Genomic DNA, 25,501 nt, shown 5'->3' on the forward strand with positions numbered 1-25,501 from the left:
CTGGACCCCCCGCAGGCGGGCCCTGTGAACCCAAGCCGACCGCCGCCCACACGCTGCAGCAAGTTTAGGAGCAGGAGCGGCCTGCCTGGGTCCCCGCAATCTGGCTCTGTGAATCGCAGCTGGCCGCAGGCCACACGCTGTAGCGAGTTTAGGAGCAAGAGCTGCCTGCCTGAGCCCCCGCAGCCCGGCTTTGTGAACCGCCCACACGTAGCAGCGAACTTGGGAGCCGTTGCTGGCTGCCTGCCTGCCCCCCCCTCACCCAGGCTGGCTTGGTGAACCTCAGCAGGCTGCTGCTCACACGGTGGAGTGAACTTGGGAGCCGGCGCTGCCTGCTTGGCTGCTTGGGCCCCTGCAGACCAGCTCTGTGAACCGCCGCTGGCTACTGCCAAGCGGCCGCTGCCTACACCCTTGCAGTGAGTAGGGGAGCAGGCGCTGCCTGCCTGGCCCCGAGGGCCCAACTCTGTGAACCTCCTCTGGCGGTTTGGAGCTGCAGACGACCACCCTCCACCTGCCAACCCAGTGCTGCAAACGACCCCTGACCAGCTCTGCAAAAGGCCCCGCCCACACAGCAAACAGCAGGAATGGAGACCCGCCCAATCCTGGAGGAAGTACCGCTGCACAGTGATTGACTCCCGCCTACTGAGAGGAGAAACTTGGCCCGGTGGGCATAGCTCCACCCACTGGAAGAGCAGTTAATCGAATTCTAGGACTGCATTTATAAAATTTTTTTTTTGCTGTCTTTTTAAATGTTTTTTAATCCATCTTATTTTATTTTATTCTATTTTTTAAATCTCATTTTCCATTTCTACTATTATTATTTTTCTTTAAATCCCTTTTAATCTTCTATTTTTTCTATCCTTCTTTTCTCCTGTCTTTACATCTCTTTTTAATTTTCTTATTTCCCCTTCCTTGAATTCTACCTGCTTACTCTTATTCTCTTTAGTGACTTCTACCCATCCCTTCTAATACCTTTCCTCCCAAGCTTCAAATATATTTATAGGAGTAAACAGTAACTCAGCAGTCAAACAGAACAAGAAACAATATGAACAGCATGAAAAAGCAAGGAAGAAAAGGAGTGCAAACAATGCAGGGCAGCCTAAATATTCAGGAGGATATAGAATCACCAGAAAAATGGCCATATAAAGAACTCATGGAACACCTGAGACAGATGGAATGGAACCTTAAAGAGGATACAAGACAGCAAATTCAAGCAGTGAAAGAACACATTGAGAATGTATTACACAAACAGATAAAGGAAGAAGTTAAGCATCTTTATCAGGAGATAGAGACTATAAAAAAGAATCAAACCATAATCTTAGAAATGAAGGAAACTATAAACCAAATTAAAAACTCAAATGAGAGTATCATTAATAGAGTGGAGCAAGTAGAAGCTAGAACATCAGATAATGAAGACAAAATATATCATCTGGAAAAGAGTCTAGCCATCTCAGATAGGCTGGTTAAAATCATGAGAGAAGCATACAAGAGATATGTGATAATATAAAAAAACCAAATTTAAGAGTCATTGGGATAGAGGAAGGGATAGAGATTCAAACAAGGGGAATGAGTAATCTACTAGATGAAATAATCACAGAAAACTTTCCAGAAATAAAAAAGGAAACAGATATACAAATTGTAGATGCATACAGGACACCGAACATACAAAATCACAGTAGACCAACGCCAAGACACATTATTATGAAGATATCCAATATACAGAACAAAGAGAAAATATTAAAAGCTACAAGAGAAAAGAGAAAGATTACATTCAGGGGTAAACCAATAAGGTTAACAACGGACTTCTCAACTCAGACGCTGAAAGCGAGAAGATCCTGGAATAACGTATTTCAAACACTGAAAGACAATGGATGCCAACCAAGAATTCTGTACCCAGCAAAATTAAGCTTCAGATACGACAACGAAATAAAAATCTTTCACGATAAACAAAAACTAAAAGAATTTGCAGCCAGAAAACCAGAGTTGCAAAGCATCTTGAGCAAAACACTTCACGAGGAAGAAACAGAAAACAATAACCAAAGCCAACAGTGGGAAGTACCTCAGTAAAGACAGACGGAGGGGGGAAAACTAATCATGGTGAAACAAACGCAATTAAAAAAAAAAAAACGAGATAAATAATCAAATATGGCTGGAAGTACAAACCATATATCAATAGTAACTCTAAACATTAATGGTTTAAACACTCCAATAAAGCGACATAGGCTGGTAACATGGATCAAAAAAACAAATCCAACAATATGCTGCCTCCAGGAGACTCACCTGACTGGAAAAGACATACACAGGCTGAAGGGGAAAGGTTGGGAAAAAATATACCACGCACAGGCTCCTCGCAAGCAAGCAGGGGTGGCCATCCTCATATCGAATAAAATTGACTTCAAGACTAAGTTAATCCAAAGGGATAAGGAAGGACATTATATACTGTTAAAAGGAACCATTAAACAACAAGACATAACAATTATCAATATTTATGTACCAAATAATGGCGCTTCGAAGTTTATAAAACAAATTCTCCTCAAGTTCAAGAATCAAATAGACCACAACACAATAATTATGGGTGACTTCAACACACCTCTCTCACCATTGGACAGATCCTCCAAGCAAAAGTTGAATAAAGAAACTATAGACCTCAATACCACAATCAATAACCTAGACTTAACTGACATATACAGAATATACCAACCATCATCGAATGGATATACTTTTTTCTCAGCAGCACATGGATCCTTCTCAAAAATAGACCATATATTATGCCATAGGGCAACCCTCAATAAATATAAAGGGGTAGAGATTATACCATGCATTTTATCTGATCATAATGGATTGAAACTGGAAATTAATGATAAAAGAAGGAAGGGAAAATCCAATATCACATGGAAAATGAACAATATGTTACTGAATGATCAAAGGGTTACAGAAGACATAAAGGAGGAAATCAAAAAATTCTTAGAGATAAATGAAAATGCAGACACAACCTATCGGAATCTATGGGACACAATGAAAGCAGTTTTAAGAGGGAAATTCATCGCCTGGAGGTCATTCCTCAAAAAAAGGAAAAACCAACAAATAAATGAGCTCACACTTCATCTCAAAGCCCTAGAAAAGAAAGAGCAAAACAATAGCAAATGCAGCAGAAAGCAAGAAATAATTAAAATCAGAGTGGAAATCAATGAAATTGAAACAAAAGAAACTATCGAAAAAATTAACAAAACTAAAAGTTGGTTCTTTGAAAAAATAAACAAGATTGACAAACCTTTAGCCGTGCTAACAAAGAGAAGAAGAGAGAGAACTCAAATTACTAACATAAGGGATGAAAAAGGCAATATCACAACAGACGCCACAGAAATACAGAAGACAATTAGAAACTATTTTGAAAACCTATATTCCAATAAAATAGAAGATAGTGAAGACATCAATAAATTTCTTAAGACATATGATTTGCCCAGACTGAGTCAGGAGGACACACACGATTTGAACAGACCAATATCAATGGATGAAATTGAAGAAGTAATCAAAAGACTACCAACCAAGAAAAGCCCAGGACCGGATGGGTATACAGCGGAGTTTTACAAAACCTTTAAAGAAGAATTAATACCAATACTTTTCAAGTTATTCCAGAAAATAGAAAAAGAGGGAGTCCTTCCAAAATCATTCTATGAGGCCAACATCACATTGATCCCGAAACCAGACAAAGACACATCAAAGAAAGAAAACTACAGACCAATATCTCTGATGAACCTAGATGCAAAAATCCTCAATAAAATTCTGGCGAATCGGATACAAAGACACATCAAAAAAATTGTGCACCATGATCAAGTAGGATTCATCCCTGGGATGCAGGGATGGTTCAATATACGGAAATCAATAAATGTTATTCACCATATCAATAGACTTAAAGATAAGAACCATATGATCATCTCGATAGACGCAGAAAAAGCATTTGACAAAGTACAACATCCCTTTATGTTCAAAACATTAGAAAAACTAGGGATAACAGGAACTTACCTTGATATTGTAAAAGCTATTTACGCTAAGCCCCAGGCTAGCATCATTCTGAATGGAGAAAAATTGAAGGCATTCCCCTTAAAATCAGGAACAAGACAGGGATGCCCTCTATCACCACTTCTATTCAATATAGTTCTCGAAACACTGGCCAGAGCAATTAGACAAACGAAAGAAATTAAAGGCATAAAAATTGGAAAGGAAGAACTTAAATTATCACTATTTGCAGATGACATGATTCTATACCTAGAAGACCCAAAAGGGTCTACAAAAAAACTACTAGAACTAATAAATGAATTCAGCAAAGTGGCAGGATATAAAATCAACACGCACAAATAAAAGGCATTTCTGTATATCAGCAACAAAACCTCTGAAATGGAAATAAGGAAAACCACTCCATTCACAATATCCTCAAAAAAAATAAAATACTTGGGAATCAACCTAACAAAAGAGGTGAAAGATTTATACAATGAAAACTACAGATCCCTAAAAAGAAAAGTAGAAGAAGATCTTAGAAGATGGAAAGATATACCCTGTTCATGGATAGGCAGAACTAACATCATCAAAATGGCGATATTACCAAAAGTCCTCTATAGGTTTAATGCAATGCCAATCAAAATTCCAATGGCATTGCTTGTAGAAATAGATAAAGCAATCATGAAATTCATATGGAAAAATAAAAGACCCAGAATAGCAAAAGCAATTCTAAGCAGGAAGTGTGGATCAGGTGGTATAGCAATACCAGATTTCAAACTATACTACAGAGCAATAGTAACAAAAACAGCATGGTACTGGTACCAAAACAGGCGGGTGGACCAATGGTACAGAATAGAGGATACAGAGACTAATCCACAAAGTTACAACTATCTTATATTCGATAAAGGGGCTAAAAGCATGCAATGGAGGAAGGATAGCATTTTCAACAAATGGTGTTGGGAAAACTGGAAATCCATATGCAACAAAATGAAACTGAATCCCCTCCTCTCACCATGCACAAAAATTAGCTCAAAATGGATCAAGGACCTTGATATCAAATCAGAGACTCTGCGTATGATAGAAGAAAAAGTTGGCTACGATCTATATATTGTGGGATCAGGCTCCAAATTCCTTAACAGGACACCCATAGCACAAGAGTTAATAGCAAGAATCAACAAATGGGACTTACTTAAACTAAAAAGTTTTTTCACAGCAAGAGAAACAATAAGAGAAGTAAATCGGGAGCCTACATCATGGGAACAAATTTTTACCCCTCACACTTCAGATAGAGCCTTAATATCCAGAGTTTACAAAGAACTCAAAAAATTAGACAATAAGACAACAAATAACCCAATCAACAAATGGGCCAAGGACCTGAACAGACACTTCTCAGAGGAGGACATACAATCAATCAACAAATACATGAAAAAATGCTCACCATCTCTAGCAGTCAGAGAAATGCAAATCAAAACTACCCTAAGATACCATCTCACTCCAGTAAGATTGGCAGCCATTATGAAGTCAAATAATAACAAGTGCTGGAGATGATGTGGGGAAAAGGGTACTCTTATACATTGCTGGTGGGACTGCAAATTGGTTCGGCCAATTTGGAAAGCAGTATGGAGATTCCTGGGAAAGCTAGGAATGGAACCACCATTTGACCCAGTTATTGCCCTTCTTGGTCTATTCCCTGAAGACCTTAAAAGAGCGTACTACAGGGATACTGCCACATTGATGTTCACAGCAGCACAATTTACAATAGCTAGACTGTGGAACCAACCCAGATGCCCTTCAATGGGTGAATGGATTAAAAAATGTGGCATTTATACACTATGGAGTATTTCGCAGCACTAAAAAATGACAAAATCATGGAATTTGCAGGGAAATGGATGGCATTAGAGCAGATTATGCTCAGTGAAGCTAGCCAATCCCTAAAAAACAAATACCAAATGTCTTCTTTGATATAATGAGAGCAACTAAGAATAGAGTAGGGGGGAAGAGCAGGAAGAAAAGATTGACATTAAACAGAGGCATGAGATGGGAGGGAAAGAGAGAGAAAAGGGGAATTGCATGGAAATGGAAAGAGACCCTCATTGTTATAAAAAACTACATAAAAGAGGTTGTGAGGGGAATTGGAAGAAAAATAAGGAGAGAAATGAATTACAGTAGATGGGATAGAAAGAGAAGATGGGGGGAGGGGGATAGTAGAGGATAGGAAAGGTAGCAGAATACATCAGTCACTAGTATGGCATTATGTAAAAATGTGAATGTGTAACCTATGTGATTCTGCAATCTGTATTTGGGGTAAAAATGGGAGTTCATAACTCACTTGAAACTATTGTTCGAAGTATGATATGTCAAGAGCTTTGTAATGTTGTGAACAACCAATAAAAAAAATAAGTCAAGGAAAAGTTATAAGTCTCTTTAAATATGAAGAAAGAAGACTCCAAGAGCAAGTAGGAGACTCAACACCTTTCTCTACTTCACTGGGGTAAATGTCCCTGGTTTTCAAGTACATATAAGATATTCCTGTGCAGATGGGGAAACTCTCCTGAGTGGCGATCTAGGTTTCTGTTCATTCTCAGAGACACAAATGTGTTCTGGACATTCTATTTTGGTTTAGTGCAGATATTTTTAAATCATAAACCATCATTATGAGTGTGTGAGTGCAATTGACCAGGTGACTATTTAATGTCTATCTGTGCCATCCACTTGAATGCTAATAGGAGCTAGTAGATTACACCTGGTAAAACAGCTGATAAATGCAGTCTGTAGTGTGTTGGCCCAACTCTGGAATCTGCCCTTCTCAAATGTCACCCCTCTACACATACTGTTTTCATTATTAGTATATCAAATTTGTAGAAAAATCCATAAATTGTTTAAAAAGAGCCATAACCAACATTGTTGCCTCAGCACATAAAATGTATACTCCAGATGAAGCTTAGAGCTAGCTATATAATCACCCTGGCCCCTGGAGAGGTTATAAAAGGCTTTGTATGTAAAATAAAAGTGCTGAGAGCCATAGCCGAGTCAGGATGACTCGTGGCATTTTTGCCAGAAGTAGTGGTTGAGAGGTGACGCCAGCGAGCCTTTAAGATGATGACTTTTGAGTTCTCACAGAGTTCCCGTTGAGTTCTCGCGGGGATTCCTGAAGAGTTCGAATTGGTTGGGGAAGTGCCCGAGGAGGGATTTTCGGTTCGTGTGTTCATAGAAGAGCCCTGTGGGTGGTGTTCGGGAGAGTTCCGGGGGAGTGTGTGTGGAGTGTGCTGGTGGAGTTCGGAAATAAAGTTTTTTCCTGCTTGAGTGGCTCGTGATTTGTGCCCAGCCAGACTGTGGCATCAAAGATGCACACAGAATGTGAAAGTCATCCCTAAGAATATATGTATAAGGCCAAACATCAGAGCTTCTGTAACATCATGTCCTTCCTATGTATATGTCAGTATTGTCCAAGCAGGAGGCCATAAAACCAAAGTGAGGTACCTGTAGGGTCCTACCTGCTCATGAGCACAAGGTCAATCAATATCACCAATGCTGTGATACATGCCCATAAATTAAAACATTCTCCGGTAATGTTGATTTAAAAAATTTTTGTTGAGATTAATGTATTGCAATCACCTCAGACCAAATATTATTGGAGGTTGTGTGCCATATCTCCAAAGAACCCAGCTAACCCTTTTAGAAAGAAACAGATGTAGGGCTGGGGATGTGGCTCAAGCGGTGGCGCGCTCGCCTGGCATGCGTGAGGCCCGGGTTCGATCTTCAGCACCACATACCAACAAAGATGTTGTGTCTGCCAAAAGCTAAAGGATAAATGTTGAAAATTCTCTCTCTCTTTAAGAAAGAAAGAAAGAAAGAAAGAAAGAAACAGATGTAAAATACTAAGAATCATTATCTAAATCTAGTTTCATAAAAGTAATCAGATTATCAGATAACTGCCTGAGAATGTGGAAATTGTCAATGGAGGAATGTAAGTCATACTTGAATTCAGTCAGTATTCCTGAAAGTGGGTAAATATCATTTTTGTTGAAGAAAAATAATCTAGGACATGAATTTCTAACTTGTGCATATATTCTAAATAACTAAGAGTTTAATCACTTCCTATATGCTAAATACTGTACATAATGTTATACTACATCTCATTTAAACCTCCCAAAGTCATATCAGCAGTTCCTATTGCCATTTATAAATTATATATAGAAAACAGAATCTGAAAGGCTACAAAGTGCCCAAAGTTACTCAGCAAGAAAAAGGCAGAGCTGGAATTGGAATCCTTGTTTGCATAACCTTGATTGACATCCCTTTTTAAAAATAAAGGTAGATTTTTTTCTCTCCAAGTTGGAAAATCTTCTATGTTATACTAGTTATGCTGATGTTAAAATGATTACAAAGTCTGTGTGGGGACTACAAATGTCCAATGAAGACACTTAAATGGCTTAATTATCTCCTACCCATAGTCACTATCCTTTCTATTATTTCTAGAGTAAGATCTTATCAGTTCTTAAACTTGACTAAGCAAAGGAAGGGATACAAATTAATAGCAACACTGTAGTTCTTATCCAGAGGAAGACATATGCAATTTTTAATTTCTTCATTTCTTTTTTTCCAATGTTTTACAGATTCTGCCTTATGTGGTAGCTAAGGTGAGGGAAGATGTGGAAAGTCTTTGTATCATAATGGACTATTATATCCACAAGGATAGGATCTTTTCCACTGAGAAACTATGTTCTGTGTCAGTTATTTGCATCACCTGCATTGCTAGATGGTATCATATATGACACCACATCTACATTCTTAGCAGTTGAATTGAAGAAATTTGTAAATAGGGACATTATCTGATGTATACATACAAAGGAATTTTCACTGTACCATTTTTATTTGCTATTTATTGCAACCTCAGACATTTCAGTTTGCTGAAGGAAATTCACCACAGCACCTCTTGTGGACATTTATTTATATATTAGGGGAGTACAGGAAATTTCAGGGCAGTGGTTGTGGGATTTAAGACCTTTCACTATAGAACCAGTCTGCCAAAGCCACATCAATCATAATTGACAGTTATTTGTCTCTGTGGGACATTTAGTAGCCTACATGAAATCACTTAGTGGTCTAAATTTAATTCCAGCTTGAAAAGGAGAACAATAATGGGATGCACCTGTTAACTAAGAGTGAATTTCTCCTGTAGACATAGTAAAGTTTACCTTCAGAATTCTAGTTTTAAGTGACCTAAGAGTTTTAAAAGGAGAAAGATGTTTTATTCAGTGAATGAATGTAGTGAATAAAGCAGATTTTATTTCAGTGTGTACACAAGGGTAATTCTCTTATAATATGCACTTAGAAGTGAATATCGTGTGTCTGCCTTGATTCTCCATATTTGTCTGATTGAACTTTGTTAAGGTGAACTATGTCATAGTATTTATTATCAAGTGACTCAGAAAAAGTTGAATACAAGCTTATGTGATTTCTACTTTATTTTGTGTGATTTCAGGAGTCTTATAATTTATTGGTAAAAATTAGAATAATCATCTCTGGGAATTCTGCACATACTTTATCAGGCATTTGTTCTCATATAAATTATAAAGTGTGTCCTGGCAGTTGTGGCTATTACCCTCAAGGTGACATTAGTCATGGTGGTGACAAGGCCGCTCGATGTGTAGTTCTTGTGCATTATAGTGATTGACACCTTTGTTAAGTAACTTGGAACACTTTCCTAGAAATTCTCCAGATTACAGAGGAAATAAGTGGGGAAAAAAGGAAAAACTAGTGTCAGCAAATGAATACTTAATAAGTACCTAGCTCAATGGCGGGTAACAATAAGTGCTCTCTGATTATTAAATAGAAATTGTTGTACACCTTTTTAAAGATAGTTTTAATGACTTATAGATTGTCTTTTAAAATTCTTAATCTCCTACTTGGAACCATTTCAAGCGTTTTCTACAACAGGCATTTAAAAAATGTGATATGAACAAAGAATGAATGTACCATTGATTACTTCTTCCACACTTCTGCTGACTGCCTATTCCCATCCCAGGAAAGGGGCTGTTCATCAGGTTGTCATTTCTACTAGATGTTGTTGACAGTCATAAACCGAGATAATGATGTCTCATGATTCATGGCTCTCGGACAAATAATGGTTCAAACAGTACTCAGTGGCACAGAGTTGTGTCTGCTTTTAATGCACAATCACTGATAATGTAGGTATAGTGCCGATCACAAACTCTTCAACAATTCAGAGGAAGCTTGTTTTTTACAAGTTCCATTTTCTAAGACCCTTTTATCACAAGTGGATACTAAACCTGATTGACCCATTTCCCCCAGTCAAGTAAGGGAGCCTCATGATTGTTGGTTTGACTTCTTTATATAACTCAAAACAATTTTATGACTAGGTCATGTTAATCAATGGGAAGTTATCATAAAGACATAATTATAATCAGCATCTTTGACAGCTGATTTGCTACTGAAAGTTCCATTTGCAGAGGAGAAAGTGTTCAAGACTAAAGTGTTAAAGACATGCACTAAACTTCCTAGAAGTATATCAACTTGATTATATTACAGAGAATATGAATGTTCTTTAATCTGTTTGAAGTGAATACTTCTGATTGACACTATAATGTGGTTTTATCTCTTTGAATTTTATTGTTGTTAAGAAAGTATATTTACTTGTTGATGGTAGGAATATTTCATATATTTCTATTCAGTATAAATTGTTGATTGTATTATTTAGTTGTGTAGTTTCTTTTTTTCAAATATTTTTATTTTTTTACAGCTGTGTTTTTCTTTCTTTGTAATCGGATATTGAACTGTTCAGCAATCATTCACACATACTGTTGTAACACCAACTTATTGAAAAGGTAATCTGCAGTTTTAACAAAGCACACATTGAACAAACAAAATCCAAATGACTTTTTTGCATTTCTAAATAATAATGACTGAATATATGCCTGGGAAGCTCCAATCTCTACTTTATTTTTCCTGGAGTGCAAAGGAGTTGTGCTTTTTCCATTTCTGGAACCAGCCTAACTTAACTCTTGAACTTCATTCACCATTACAAATCAAAGCATCTGTTATGATCCGTCCATTCCTCCTACTCAACCTAATGAATCTAAAATTTCTTTTAGGGAAGATCTGACAGGTGACAAATCTGCGTTGAACATGCTTTTCAAAGAGGTAGTTTCTACCCTGCTGGTTCTAGTTGGAAAATGTTCAGTCTTTCAGGAATATAGTTGAGCATTGATGACTAATATTCCCCATCCTGTTTGATCAAAGAATTTCAATGCTGGGACTTGTCATTAATAAATTTTCAGAGTTCATCTTGAGGTATTTTTGTGACCTAAGAAAACTGGAAATAAGACAAATGTGCATCAAGCACACAAAGAATATGATGGTGTAACTTTATTACTATGAACAAATTTAAGTTGTGTGTAGTAAGTTATTTAACAACATAATAAAATGGATGTTCAAATAATAAGTAATGATACTTGGTATATATTGTGATAATATTTTTGATTCTAAATCATAACTTAGTTTGTAACTATTAAAAAGAATGAAGAAGTACAATTTTAATTGCAAAATGTCTTCAGGTTGTGATTATGTTTTTTCTTACATGTGTATACATATCCCTTCAAATTTCTCAAATTTATATATTTCTCCAAATTTTACTCTCAAATGCTTACTTTTGTTTTATTTCAGAAAGTAGTTCAATGCTCAAGACTTCAATATTCATCATGTTGTAAATAAGAGGGATAATAACAAACATACTGTGGTGATTTCTTCATTACAAAATGAAGATCACATTTTTTCATAGCATACTTCTACAAATAGATTTTTAAAATTTTTGACAGGCAGTTTTTCTTGAGATGCATTGAAAAGTTGTCAGTGGTGTGATGGATATAAATTATATATTTCTAATTTATGGATGCTTTTTGAAGAATAAATTCAAACTTTTTATGGCATTCTTTTGACTTAACTTTTTCCAAGAAAAGAGGCTTAAATACATTAGTTTATCTTCTGTTTTCCCCTGTTTGTAATTATGCATATATATGCCCATAACATGTTTAAGAAAATTATTCTCTTACAGAGAAGAGAATTAAAAAATATTTGGCAAAACTACTATATGTCGGTTGAACTCCTACATCTTTCAGTATTTAATTCAAATATTACCTTTTTAAAGAAGGTTTCTGTGGTCTTCTCAGCTGGATGTCATCTCACTCCTTTATGTGCACGCTCTCTCAGAGATGACAACTTTAGACTTTATATCTTGCATCTTTTATATCTTACCAAATTTTCTATGTTTTAATTAATATTATGGTCCTTATTTGAATACTGCTTTAAGGATATAATATATATTTTTTATGTATCCCTTTAATTATTATTCTGAGTTCTTGAATATGGTATGTAATAATATTTTTGGTTGATTCTCTGGAACATCTGGACATTTTTATTGTTTCTGTTTACTCTTTTTTCTGTTGTTTACTCTTTTTTTAGAGAGAGAGAGAGAGAGAGAGAGAGAGAGAGAGAGAGAGAGAATTTTAATACTTATTTTTTAGTTCTCCGGGGACACAACATCTTTGTATGTGGTGCTGAGGATCGAACCCAGGCCGCACCCATGCCAGGGGAGCTCGCTACCGCTTGAGCCACATCCCCAGCCTGTTGTTTACTCTTTATTTGAGTCTGAGTGCCTCTAATATTTATATTGGAAATTCAGGACCATCAAATCTGGGATAAGGGTGGAATTTACTGTTAATGTTATATGCTCCACAAAATATTTCCTCTAAAGTACACTTTAGAGCTGCCTTTAATATATCCTATTGGGATTCAAGGATAAAAATCTCCCTTGAATACAAGTGAAAATGTTTATTCATTCTAAATACATTCTCTATGATTTTACAGAGGATTCACTATCTCAGCTGATATTTTCAGACTAAAAACCTTAATCTTTTAAATTAGTTCTCATGGCAGCTAATTAAACTTATTTGTTGTTGTTCTTAAATATAACTAATACAATCAAATCTTTGCCAAGTCTTCAGGACAAAAAATATATCCATTCTCTAGTAGACATAAATAGATTTTTTCTGATTGGCTGTATTTTAGGGGGCTGAAACCCTGTTACCCTTTTTGGGTACAGCAAGCCCTTAGAAAATGATCTTATTTTAATTTAAAAAAAGTTTAAAAATCAGTTCTTTAGCCATAGTAGCTGCATTTCAAAAACCATGCATGATTATTAAATACTTTCTTGATAGTACAGATATAGCATATTCACATCATCACAGAAAATTCTTTGGGGTGACAGTAGTTTACAGCTTCTCTGTTATGGTAGCTTTCATATGGACAATTTAGCTCATCCAACCTTCCCAATTAAAAATAAACTGCTTTTACTGAAAAAAATTATATTTCCCTTGTCATTTGTTTTATACTTGCAGCATTTGACTCTTACTCCCCATTTTTCTGTCAGAATGTAATCATTTTCTTAATGTCTAACAGCCCCAATTATCCTCTTTATCACTGCTTTTCAGTAATTTGATTCTGATGTATCTCATATGGTTTTCTGTGTATTTTTTCTGCTTGTATTTATTCATTGAGATTCTAGGAGTATCATTTTTGTCATAGTCAGAAGTTCTTTGCCATTTTGTTTCTGAATATTTTTCTGTTAGCTTCTCTGGGACTCTAGAGGCATTTTAAGTAACTTGATATTCTTCACTGATCCATGAGGCTGTTTGCTTTTCATTTACATTTTGGTTATTCTCTATTGGTACAGCTTCAGATTTTCTTCCCTGTTCTGCAAAGCTTTATCACCTGTGTTGTCTATCCAAATTCCTTAATAGGACACCCATAGCACAAGAGTTAACAACAAGAATCAACAAATGGGACTTACTTAAACTAAAAAGTTTTTTCTCAGCAAGAGAAACAATAAGAGAGGTAAATAGGGAGCCTACATGCTGGGAACAAATTTTTACTCCTCACACTTCATATAGAGCCCTAATATCCAGAGTATACAAAGAACTCAAAAAATTAGACAATAAGATAACAAATAACCCAATCAACAAATGGGCCAAGGACCTGAACAGACACTTCTCAGAGGAGGATATACAATCAATCAACAAGTACATGAAAAAATGCTCACCATCTCTAGCAGTCAGAGAAATGCAAATCAAAACCACCCTAAGATACCATCTCACTCAAGTAAGATTGGCAGCCACTATGAAGTCAACTATGAACAGAGCAGGGAGGAAGAGCCGGAAGAAAAGATTAACATTAAACAGAGACATGAGATGGGAGGAAAAGGGAGAGAAAAGGGAAATTGCATGGAAATGAAGGGAGACCCTCATTGCTATACAAAATTACATATAAGAGGTTGTGAGGGGAATGGGAAAATAAACAAGGAGAGAAATGAATTACAGTAGATGGGGTAGAGAGAGAAGATGTGAGGGAAGGGGAGGGGGGATAGTAGGGGATAGGAAAGGTAGCAGAATACAACAATTACTAATAGGGCATTATGTAAAATTGTGGATGTGTAACCGACGTGATTCTGCAATCTGCATTTGGGGTAAAATTGGGAGTTCATAACCCACTTCAATCTAATGTATGAGATATGATATGTCAAGAGCTTTGTAATGTTGTGAACAACCAATAAAAAAAATTAAAAAAAACTTTTATATATTTAAATTTTTCTCTTTAAAAGTTCCATTTGATTGATTTGCGTATCTTTCATTTCCCTCTTGGTCATGGTCATATTTTTCAGATGACTAGGAGGTTTGATCAGATGCTGAGATGGTGTGTTTCCTGTTACTATTTTTAAAAATAAATATCATTGGGCTGGGGATGTGGCTCAAGCAGTAGCGCGCTAGCCTGGTATGTGTGCGTGCCAGGTTCGATCTTCAGGACCACATACAAACAAAGATGTTGTGTCCGCCGAAAACTAAAAAATAAATATTAAAAAATTCTCTCTATCTCTCTCTCTCTCTCTCTCTCTCTCTCTCTCTCTCTCAAATAAATAAATAAATAAATAAATAAATAAATATCATGCTTTTCTCTAATAGTAATTTTGATTTCTTCAGTTTTATCATCCGGTTTTCATGCTTTACAAGGATTGGCCTCCGTATCATTTATCCCCATTAACTAAGGTCCACGTCTGATGTCTAAATTTGATGCTCTCAGTAATCTGTTAGCACTCTCCAAAATTGCTGATAGACCCACTGTGGATCTTGTGATTAATAGTTCAGAGCTTTCCAACAGCTTTTTAATCAGACACATGCATTTTACCCCATTGTGTGCATGTCATAGAGATCAGCATTAATTCAAGGGACAACCTGAAGCAGATTTCTGGAGTTCCTTTTCTCCGTAGTTCTTTTCTCTCATGAAAACTGCCTCACAGGGCTGAGTCTATAGATCAGTTAGTAGAGTGCTTACCTAACATGCACAAGGCCCTGGGTTCAATCCTCAGTAACACACACACACACACACACACACACACACACACACACACAACCTTCCAAAGTCCTCCTTTCTTAGACACTCTGAGCTCTGGTTTTAAGCTCTTCAACTCAGGTCACTGTATTTGCAAAACATCCTCCAACCCCTCTTTATTTTCTGTGATCTAAAATATGCTTTCTAGGCAGAAAGCTGGGGCTACCCTAGGACTTAATTTGTATTCTTTCATGTCTTGGCTTTGTACTGCTTGTGGTTTAATGTCTGAAAAACAGTTGCTTCATCTGTGTCTGCCTGGTTTTCTAGTTGTTTGAGTCAGGTGGGTTAAGTTTAGTTCCTGTTATTTTATCATGACTGAAGTGGAAGTCCTTCCTCAACTAATTGAAAATTCATGTAATACGAAGTTACAAGCCAACCAGTAGACTAATAATGAAGTATTAGTACAATAATAATAGACTTGATGCTTGACTTTCAGAGAATGTTGGAGTGATAACATAAGAAACCACAAAAAATCATTCTTTCTCATCAATGCTAACAGAAACTGGCAAGATTAGATGCATATAGACTTTAGGGTACCTAGTAGTCATTGATTACAATTACACAATCTACAGTTGGGAGTTTGTCACCCTCATATGATAAAAGGATGGTGTCAAAGATCACATGTTGACATTTAAAGTGAGAACTCTAGAGTACCAGAGTATCCTGTTAAATGTGACCAAGGACCACTGTCTGATGCAGAACACTGGGCTGTGTAAACCATGAGTACAATCTAATCTAACATTTTTTGTGTTTGCATTTTAACCCATATATCACTGTCCAGAAAATAAAATGTCAACCATAGAAAATATTTAGTCTAGAAAATGACTATGTTATTTAAAAAAATTATCAAATATCAGCAAAAATAAAGTAATATGATATCCATGGATTATCTTACTGACTTGGACCTCTACTGGTAAGAAATGGAACTAACACTATGTAACACAGCTAACATTGTTATATACACATACTTTGATTTTTGTTGTTGTTTCAGTTGATTCTTGTATCATTTTTCTTGAGGATTACAATAGCTCAAATCTCAAAATTTTAAAAAATTGTGACCTTTTTTCTTTAGTCCTAGCTTGATTAGTTTATAAAGAAGCCATTTAAATGTAGCTAAATTGAAACAATACAAGGCTTTGGTATATTTTTTGTTTCTAATAGTGTCTTACTCTTAATTTTTATGTAAATGGATTAATATTTTGTTTAGTAAATAGGCCTTCATTATAGACAAACAATGTTGAGGGGTCTAGTTTGACTTAAAGCTTTAATAACCACAAAAGTAATAATTGGCAGTTTTATTCAAAACACTTTTATGTTGTTTGCTTTTGATTTGGGAGTTCCTGTTTTAAATGTATAGTGGGTAAGTTTTCAGGCATATCCAATTTACGTGCTTTTAAGACTTCTTCTACATTAATGCTTAATTTAGAAATGTCATTTAAAATGGTTCTTAAATATCAAATGCAATTATTAATTTGGTAGCTGTGATATTTTAAGAATTCTCATATAAGTATGTATTCGTTGCTGATTAAGTATATCAATTAGCTAATGTTCAAAATAGAAGTTTAATTGAGTTTGACTAAACACAATTAAATCTTCTCCCAAGCTCAGAAAACAATTTTTAAAAATATTAGGAGTCCTCAGGCAACGTAGAAGCTTTGTATTAAAGGAATAAAAAGTGGGGTTGAGAATAAAATTTCAACAGTTACAAAGTGTGTTAATTTTCTTATTATTATGAACACTGACTACATATGTTGTTTTGTAATTGACATATACTATTGGTTTAATTAAATAACATATACAGCATTAATTCTAATTAAATATCTTATTCTCAAAATTATTCTTTTTCATGCTAAACTTTCTAAGTGAACTTCTGATTTTAATACCTTTTTTTTGCTTCCACAGCCTTTAATGGAATTAACTGTTTGTTTCTGATAATAGGGTTTTGATATTGAAATTGATAACATATATACGTATAATAGACAATGGAGAAATAAAAATGCATGTTCTCAGGGAGAAATTGGAGGTTACATTGCTATGTTCCATATTTCATCAGATTTTTTTTTTCTGTTATGGAAGTTGTTTTTCATTCACACAAAAAGGCAGTTTATTCCTGAAATTCTTTTAGCAAATATGGGCTAACTTTGCTTTAGCATCCTGATAAAGGGCAATACCTCCCATATTTCTTAGGATACAAGACATCTTTTGTTTATCAGTAAACCAATGTGGATCTAAAGTGGAGGTATCTATGTTATAGACTGAAGTGGCTCTGAAAGGAGACTAAAAGTTGTGATAGAAGAAAAATGCTGGATAAATTGTGTACTCTCCTTGCCCATAAAAACTCTAATAATTATCTATCTGTATATCATTGAACCATTCCTTTAGGCCTTAAATTTATAGAAAGAGGAAACTCTTTGTAAACATCCAAGTTAAAGGAAGACTGTAATAAATGATTGGCACCATTGACAATTTCAGGTAGGATTATGTCATATAAATTTCTACTTGAAAACAAAGAGGCTTGAGTACAGCCTAACAGTGTTTTTTCTTTTTTACAGTGTATTTTCTTTTTCTTTTTTTTACATTCTTTAAAAAATATATTTTAATTTTTATATAACAGCAGAATGCATTATGATTGATATTCCACATATATATCACAATTTTTCATTTCTCTGGTTGTATAGAAAGTAGAATTATACCATTTGTGTCTTCATATATGTACTTAGGGTAATGATGTCCATCTCATTCCACCATCTTTATGTTTGACAACCTATTCATAATACTAATTACATGACGGCAAATGTAGAAGAAAAACTGGCTATGTTTTCTCAAGCTTTGAAACACTGTACTGCTTCTCTGCAAGTTGTGAGGATATATATTTTTAGCTGGTAAATATCCATAACAATGGAAGTATTATTACTTGTTTGGAAGAAAAAAATAAATGAAATAGATGACAATTTCCACATGTAATTTCAAATTAATGAAATTTTCTTCTCCCTCTTTTCCTCCACTCCTTCCTATTCTCTATGTTATGTCTATTTTACCTACATAGCAATGTATCTTCCAGTAGGAAAGAAGGAAAAAATCCTGTATTAATTTACATATCAAAGTAAAACAGAAAGCCTGGGTAAGTTTTCAAGTGAATTGTCAAGTTGTTTGTACATGTGCACCTTGCTTTGTATTCAATTCTCCATTTTCTGCATTTGATAATGATTGGAAATTGCAAAAGAAGGTACCATAGAGCTTTATTATTTTCTAGCTATGAAAATAATTTAAAGTAAATTAAATATAGAATAAGTGATTAAAGGATGGGCTAACTGAAAAAAGAAAAAAAAACATTTGGTCATTTTTCGGAAATAAATTTTGGATAAGTGAATCAGGTATTTATTCAAACTTGTATGTTGAGTATTTTTGTTACATTGAGCCATGCAATGTATACCTTTTATATTACTAAATTTGGGATTTGAGCTATCCTGAGTATAATATTGAAAAGCTAAAAAAGCCAGTGATACCTGTGTATCTACTTGTTTCCTTTATGATTGTGTTCTTTTGTTTCTTTGTTTAAGGATTAAAACTAGGTGAGCTAACCATGACTGGCATATTACTAAATTTGGGATTTGAGATATCCTGAGTATAATATTGAAAAGCTAAAAAAGCCAGTGATACCTGTGTATCTACTTGTTTCCTTTATGACTGTGTTCTTTTGTTTCTTTGTTTAAGGATTAAAACTAGGTGAGCTAACCATGACTGGCAACACACAGGCTAACAGTATCACCGACAATAATGACCTCAGGTCCATCAATACCGGTGTTTTCATTGGCAATTTAAACTCAGCCATTGTCAAGAAATTTTACATTAAAGCCATTTTTCAAAGTATGGGAAAATAGTTGGATGCTCAGTTCACAGAGGTTATGCATTTGTCCATTACATGAGTGCGCAGCATGAAGAGCTGCAGTGGCTGGGGAAAATGCCTGGATCATCCCTGGTCAATCGATGGGTAAGCCGTGTTCACTTACATATTGATCATTTCATAAATTTATAAAAAAAAAATTAAATAATCCTTCAGAAAATTTTTGTGTCCTTTTGTGTAGACTAATGAAGCTATTAGTCTACAGCTATTTCCTACAAATAGTTAAAAATTAACACAAACAGTGACAAAACAAAAACTATAATCATTATCATGAAACTACTACCATTACCAGCAGCAACAACAAAAAACCTTCAATAGACCTCCCAGTGTAGAGACATGGCCACTTCCTTGGGGAGATAAGAAGTCAACCTGTGTTTTACACTTGAGTGTTTTAAGTGTTTGTATGAGTGATTTCGGGTTTGAAATACAGAGGAATTTGCTGGCAGATTTAACTGAATCTAAAAATACAGCCACCAATGGTAAGGATGTACCTATGCAATTTCACAGGAAAGGACATATTTTGCTGGTCAAGAGATACTATTATGTATTTTAAGTGCTACAATAGGTACATGTCCTCTTTTCTGGCCCTGAGTTTATTGCAGCGGCCTGCAAATTTCCTTCCTTTACTTCTGATCTTCAAGTGCTGGTAGCCTTGATAAAATAATCAATGATCACAGGACAACTCAAACATTTCTACTTAGTAAGTCAGCTTCCTAGGAAGCAACTTTACAATGACACAACAACATATTACCTCTTGTAAGTCTGAGACTGGTGGATACAGTCCCCAGCTACTTTGGGGGAAAACTTTTGAAAGTTATTATATTTCTCCTTTTATTATAGAAATAATTCAAAGTAGCTGTTTGAATTAATAATTTTTTAAAAGGTGACAGCAAAAGCTGGAGTTGTAGCTCAGGGGTAGAGCATTTGCCTTGCAAGTGTGAGGCACTGGGTTTGATCCTAGCACCACATAAATACAAAGTCATTGAGTCCATATACAGCTGAAATAATTAAATAAATAAAAGGTGGCAGCAAAATATCCTTGAGGCAGATTCTACAGTATGTAATTTTCTATAAGTATATTCTTTCCATGCGTGTGGCAGAAACACAGCTCATTCTGTAAGAAATTAAAAAAGGTGGGGGGGCGCTGGTGAAGTTCATATAGTGCTTATGTTGCAAGCACAAGGCCCTGGGTTCAATCTCCAGCACCAGAAATTTGAAGGAGAAAAAGAAAAGGGGAAAACCTCAGTCATGTATGACTACCACTGCCTTCCAATTTTTTTCTAATTCAAATGAAATCCATGGAGAACCCTGTGAGGAAAATAGAGTGAAAGTCCATAAAGGGAGACAGAAAAGAAAGGAGAACAGGTACCTATTGTAGCACTTAAAATGCATAATAGTATCTCTTGACCTGCTGACCTAAGACCTTCAGAATTGACAGAGAATTCATCATAGGGTTAGGGTTATGAAAATAACACTATATTCTTAATGGTGAAGTAGAAGAACATGGAGAAGGAGGAGGAGAAGGAGAGAGAAAAGGAAGAGAAAGAAGAGAGAAAAAGAAAAAGTAATGAAGAAAGGAAGGTGTGCTGTGTCCTTGGAAATCTGCCAGGGGCTCCATTGGCTTTCAAACTTCTCCATGATTCTAATAAATATAGTCATCTTCGCCCTCAATACAATGGCAGCCTTTCCAGAACTAGGTCCCACCACCTTGTGCTCTCTGCCCTGAAATTACAATTCTGCATTTTTCTCTATTGCTGGCTCCTTCACCAACAAGTCTTCTAATCTAATTCAGAACTTAGGAGAGAGAAAAAAACTCATTCTTCAAACTGTTTTAAAAAATTAATTTGGAGGTTATTAGATTGAGATCCCTCCAGTACTGTGGCTTTGAAGTAAAACAACCCACAGCTCAATGAATACAGAAAAAGGAAACTCAAGATTAATCACTAGACACCAACAATTAACTTGCAACTAAGAGCTTTGCAGTTGAACCAATCAAATATTTTGTCTTATTTCATTAGCACCTTAATTATTTCTCTGCTACCCATTGAGTGGAGTCTTGATCTTCTACCAACTGAGCTATTAACTTATGAATCAATGCTGGTCAAATAACTATTTAAAATTTTAATATGACTACTTTTTTCTTTGATTCAAACAACAAAATCCTCATCTTCCTATTCCTTATGTTAGCCAGCATCGTTTTCCCCTGATTTTTCATTTCTTAAAATCTGTGCTGTGAGGAAAAGAAACAAAAGCTCCTGAAATACTACCAGCATGGACAAGGGAGGATATGCCAAGAAAACCCACATCTGGTGTGCTTTGAGAAATAGCCCTGAATCTGCATACGCAGATGCACATTTTGTTCATGGAATATGGTACAACTTTCCTGCACTGTTCTATAGCCTTTGTCTTGCAAGTTTCACATTGTTATAACACTTGAACCTAGATTTCCTCCCCTTGGTGTATAATCAGGGAGAAAGGTTAAGAATCCAACCAAACAAGCAGGGAAGTTTCACCAACTTTGCATTTTTAAGTCAACAGATAATATTTTATGGTTATTCATGGGGCACAAAATGATAATTTAGTACATTTACACAATGTGTAATAACCAAAATCAGGGCTGTTACCATTTCCATCCCCTAATAAACTCAACAAATTTTTAAAATACTAATTATGTTTACTGAACACAAAATTATGTTATAATTAATTATAGGTATCTATGAAATTCCCATATACTAGAAATACAAATAATATCCTCTTAAATAATACAAATGAAAGAAAAAAATCACAAAAGAAAGTGGAAATTCTTCAAACTTAATGACAATGAAAGGAATGTATGCTAAAATTTGCAGCCAAAGTGGTACTAAGAGGAAAATGTAAAACTTCATGTTGATGTCAGAAAGACAATTTAAAATCAATGATCTTAATTTCTATCTTAAGAATCTAGAGAAAGACAAGCAAATAAAATCCAAAGTAAACAGGACAAAGAAATCATAAAGAGCAGAAAACAATCCAATAGAAAACAGATAAACTACAGAAAAAAATCAAGTTTTTAAAAAGATTAAAAAAACTGAGAAATACCAAGCAAGAGTAATTGAGAAAAATGACAGAAAATACAGATTATCTTTAGGTGGTATACATAGATTCTACAAATATTAAAAGCATTATGTCCAGAAATACAACAACTTAGGTAAAGTGGACAAATCTCTTGAAAAATAGATTTCCGAAGACAACAAGATTATCCCTCTATGAAAAAAAATTGCATTTATAATTTTAAAAAATTAAATATTTTGGGTTTTTTAAGTTGTACCTTTATTTTAATTATTTTATGTGGTGCTGAGGATTGACCCTAGCGCCTCGCATGTGATAGGTGAGTACTCTACCGCTGAGCCACAACCCCAACCCATAATTTGAAAATTTAACACAAATAAAATTCTAACTCTCAGAGATTTCACAGATTGAATTCTTTCATTTATTTAAGGAAAAAGTGATACAAATATTCACAAGTTAAAAAATAAAAGGAGAAAAATAAATCTCCCTACTCATTTCTTAGGTAGATATAACCCTGATACCAAAACTAAATGGAACATATCTGATGCCAAAAGATCTGATAACAACAAAAAAGTATGCACAACTCTTTCTCATAAACATATGTGCAAAAAAATCCTCTACAAAAGCAAGCTAAATCCAGACATATGTAATAGGAATAATACATCCCAACCAAGTGTAGTTTGGGAATGTAAAGTTTGCTCAACACTGGAAAATTAATGAATGTAATTTACTTCATTAACAGAACAAGGAGTATATATAATAATTTCAATAAATTTTTAAAAAGTATTTGACAAAATTGAAACTCATTCCTAATTTTTTTCTTTTGCAAACTAGGAATAGGAGGAAATTTTTGTCACCTGACACAATGTGTCTATGAAGAACAAACAACTGATACATTTAGTAGTGAAATGCTGAATGTTTCCCACCTAAAATCAGGAACAAGGTAAGGGTTTCCCTCCATGTTCACTTACTCTAATGCTGGTCATCTTAGTCCACAAAATAAGGAAAAATAAAGACAAGCTGAGAGGAATAAGTGTGGAAATGAAAATAGGAAACTACTTTCATTTGAAAAAAATCCTAAAAAATCTTCTTCAAAATGTTATTATTATTTTGTGATATTGACAGGGTCATAGGATTAAATGTTAATGAACAAACATGCAAAAGTGTTGACAAAGGAAGAGAACCTGCACAGCGACGAATTGGAAGACTTTAATGTTATCAAATACGTTATTCTTCTCTTTACATCTGCTAAGTTTCCAGTGTTAGTTGAAAAACTTCTCCCCAAGGTCAATGTTATACAAATACTTCTTAAAATTATCAATTATTGTTTATTTTTTTAACATTTTGGGCTTACATTCATTTAGAATTTTCTTTTTGTCTGATGAGTCAGTGCTCCAGCATTATTTCCTTCCAGATGGACATCTAATTTTGCCAGAAGAGATTTTTTTTAAGTTATCATTAGCTCCACTGATTTGATATATCATTAGCTTATTTGTTTATATGCCAATATAATCATATTTTTCAAGTTCAAGGAATAGAATGTTTTATTCAGCTTTGTTTCTGTGACCAAAATACCTATCAAGAATACCTTAGAGGAAGGAAAGTGCCTGTGCAGCTAAATATAAATGGAATAGTTTGTCATACATTCTTTACTATCTGACTCCTTTTGTGCACCATAATATTTCTGAGATTTTTTTATGTTATTACTCGTATCAGTAGTTTATGTTTTTATTGTGGAGTTTTATTCCATTTCAAGGATTATGATAACTTGTTTTATCCAGGCACTTGTTCATGGACATTTTGATTGCTTCCATTTGGGAACTACTCTGAGCATAGCAGTTCTGAAGTTCATGGGAACATGTACTTTTCTAGTTTTATGCATTTATGTCTGGTGACAGCATTGACAGGTCACATGATTAGTGTATGCTCATCTTCATAAGCAGCCACCAAACTGTTTTTCAAAGTGATAGTAACATGTATCCCTCTCAACAACAGAGGATGGAGCTGCAGTTGTTCTAAATCCCTGCCAACACTTGGCATTGTCATTTGAATTTTAGACATTGTGATGGATGTGAGTTGGAATTCATTCTTGCTTTCCTGATGACTCGTGCTCTTGAGCAAATTTTCAGGTGTTCATTGATGTTGAAATATTTGATCCTTCTTTAAGTTGCTTGTCTGACTATTGCCAAGTTTGAAGATTTCCAATGACCATAAATCTTGTCAGATACCTGAATACTGTTAATCTATAAAATATATTATTATTACTAATATTGTAAATATTATATGTGACACCTTTTCATTTTCCTTTTCTTGATGGAATCTTTCAAACAGCATAGTTTAAGATTCCCGTAATGTTTGATTTATCCCTCTTTTACCTTAATAGTTTGTCCTTTCTGTGTCAGATACAAGAAATCATTGCCAACATAAAAATTCAAGGCCAGAAATTTTTTCATCTTAGTTTTATTCTCCAAGGTTAGAGCAACTTTTATTTCTAATCCAGAAACAATGGATTAGCACACTGAGAGACCAAACTGAAGTCTTTCTCTAAATAGAGAACAAGGGGTAACAGCATCTATAACAAAAAGATAAAGAAGTATAAAAGGGAAGCTAAGGTAAATGATTCCCAATCTGACTTGTAGAACAAAAACAAACAAACAAACAAAAAACCCCAAACAAAGAACACATTGGAGGAGCACAGATAAGAAAAAACAACATAAACATAAGAAAAATGTCTTAGCTTGTCTTCAGCTCAAAGACATACAAAACATTAAAGAAAAGTTAAATCACACGTACATGTGTATACACACACACACACACACACACACACACACACACACACACAGGCATACCCCAATAGAAATTTAAAGTGTTTAAATTTAAAGTGTTCCAGGATAAAAACAAAGTGCAGATTCTGCACAAAATTACATATGAATTCACAATAGTAGTACATAATGAAAAATACAAAGTAAGATCTTATTATGTTATAAAATTACTAATAATATAACTGTGGATTTGACAGCAATTTTTTAAAAGAGGTGCATAAAATAGAAGCATGAGGTAAAGTATGTTATTACTAATCTCTTTAAAAAGTTTCAC

At 34.9% G+C, this 25,501-nt stretch overlaps 1 protein-coding gene and 1 long non-coding RNA gene across 2 annotated transcripts in view; one reads left to right on the forward strand and one right to left on the reverse strand.

Moving 5' to 3' along the window:
- Positions 1-25,501, reverse strand: part of LOC144368312 (uncharacterized) — a 53,094-nt gene that overhangs the window by 18,684 nt on the left and 8,909 nt on the right. The gene's annotated exons all lie outside the window — the stretch shown is intronic.
- Positions 1-25,501, forward strand: part of LOC144368313 (uncharacterized) — a 74,242-nt gene that overhangs the window by 17,444 nt on the left and 31,297 nt on the right. Inside the window, exons 2-3 of the long non-coding RNA XR_013428116.1 lie at positions 19,168-19,444; positions 23,240-23,348. This is a non-coding gene — a long non-coding RNA (uncharacterized LOC144368313). The remainder of the gene's footprint in view (positions 1-19,167; positions 19,445-23,239; positions 23,349-25,501) is intronic.

The sequence above is a fragment of the Ictidomys tridecemlineatus genome, chromosome 11 (genome assembly GCF_052094955.1).
Source record: "Ictidomys tridecemlineatus isolate mIctTri1 chromosome 11, mIctTri1.hap1, whole genome shotgun sequence".
In the NCBI taxonomy this organism is placed as follows: domain Eukaryota; kingdom Metazoa; phylum Chordata; class Mammalia; order Rodentia; family Sciuridae; genus Ictidomys; species Ictidomys tridecemlineatus.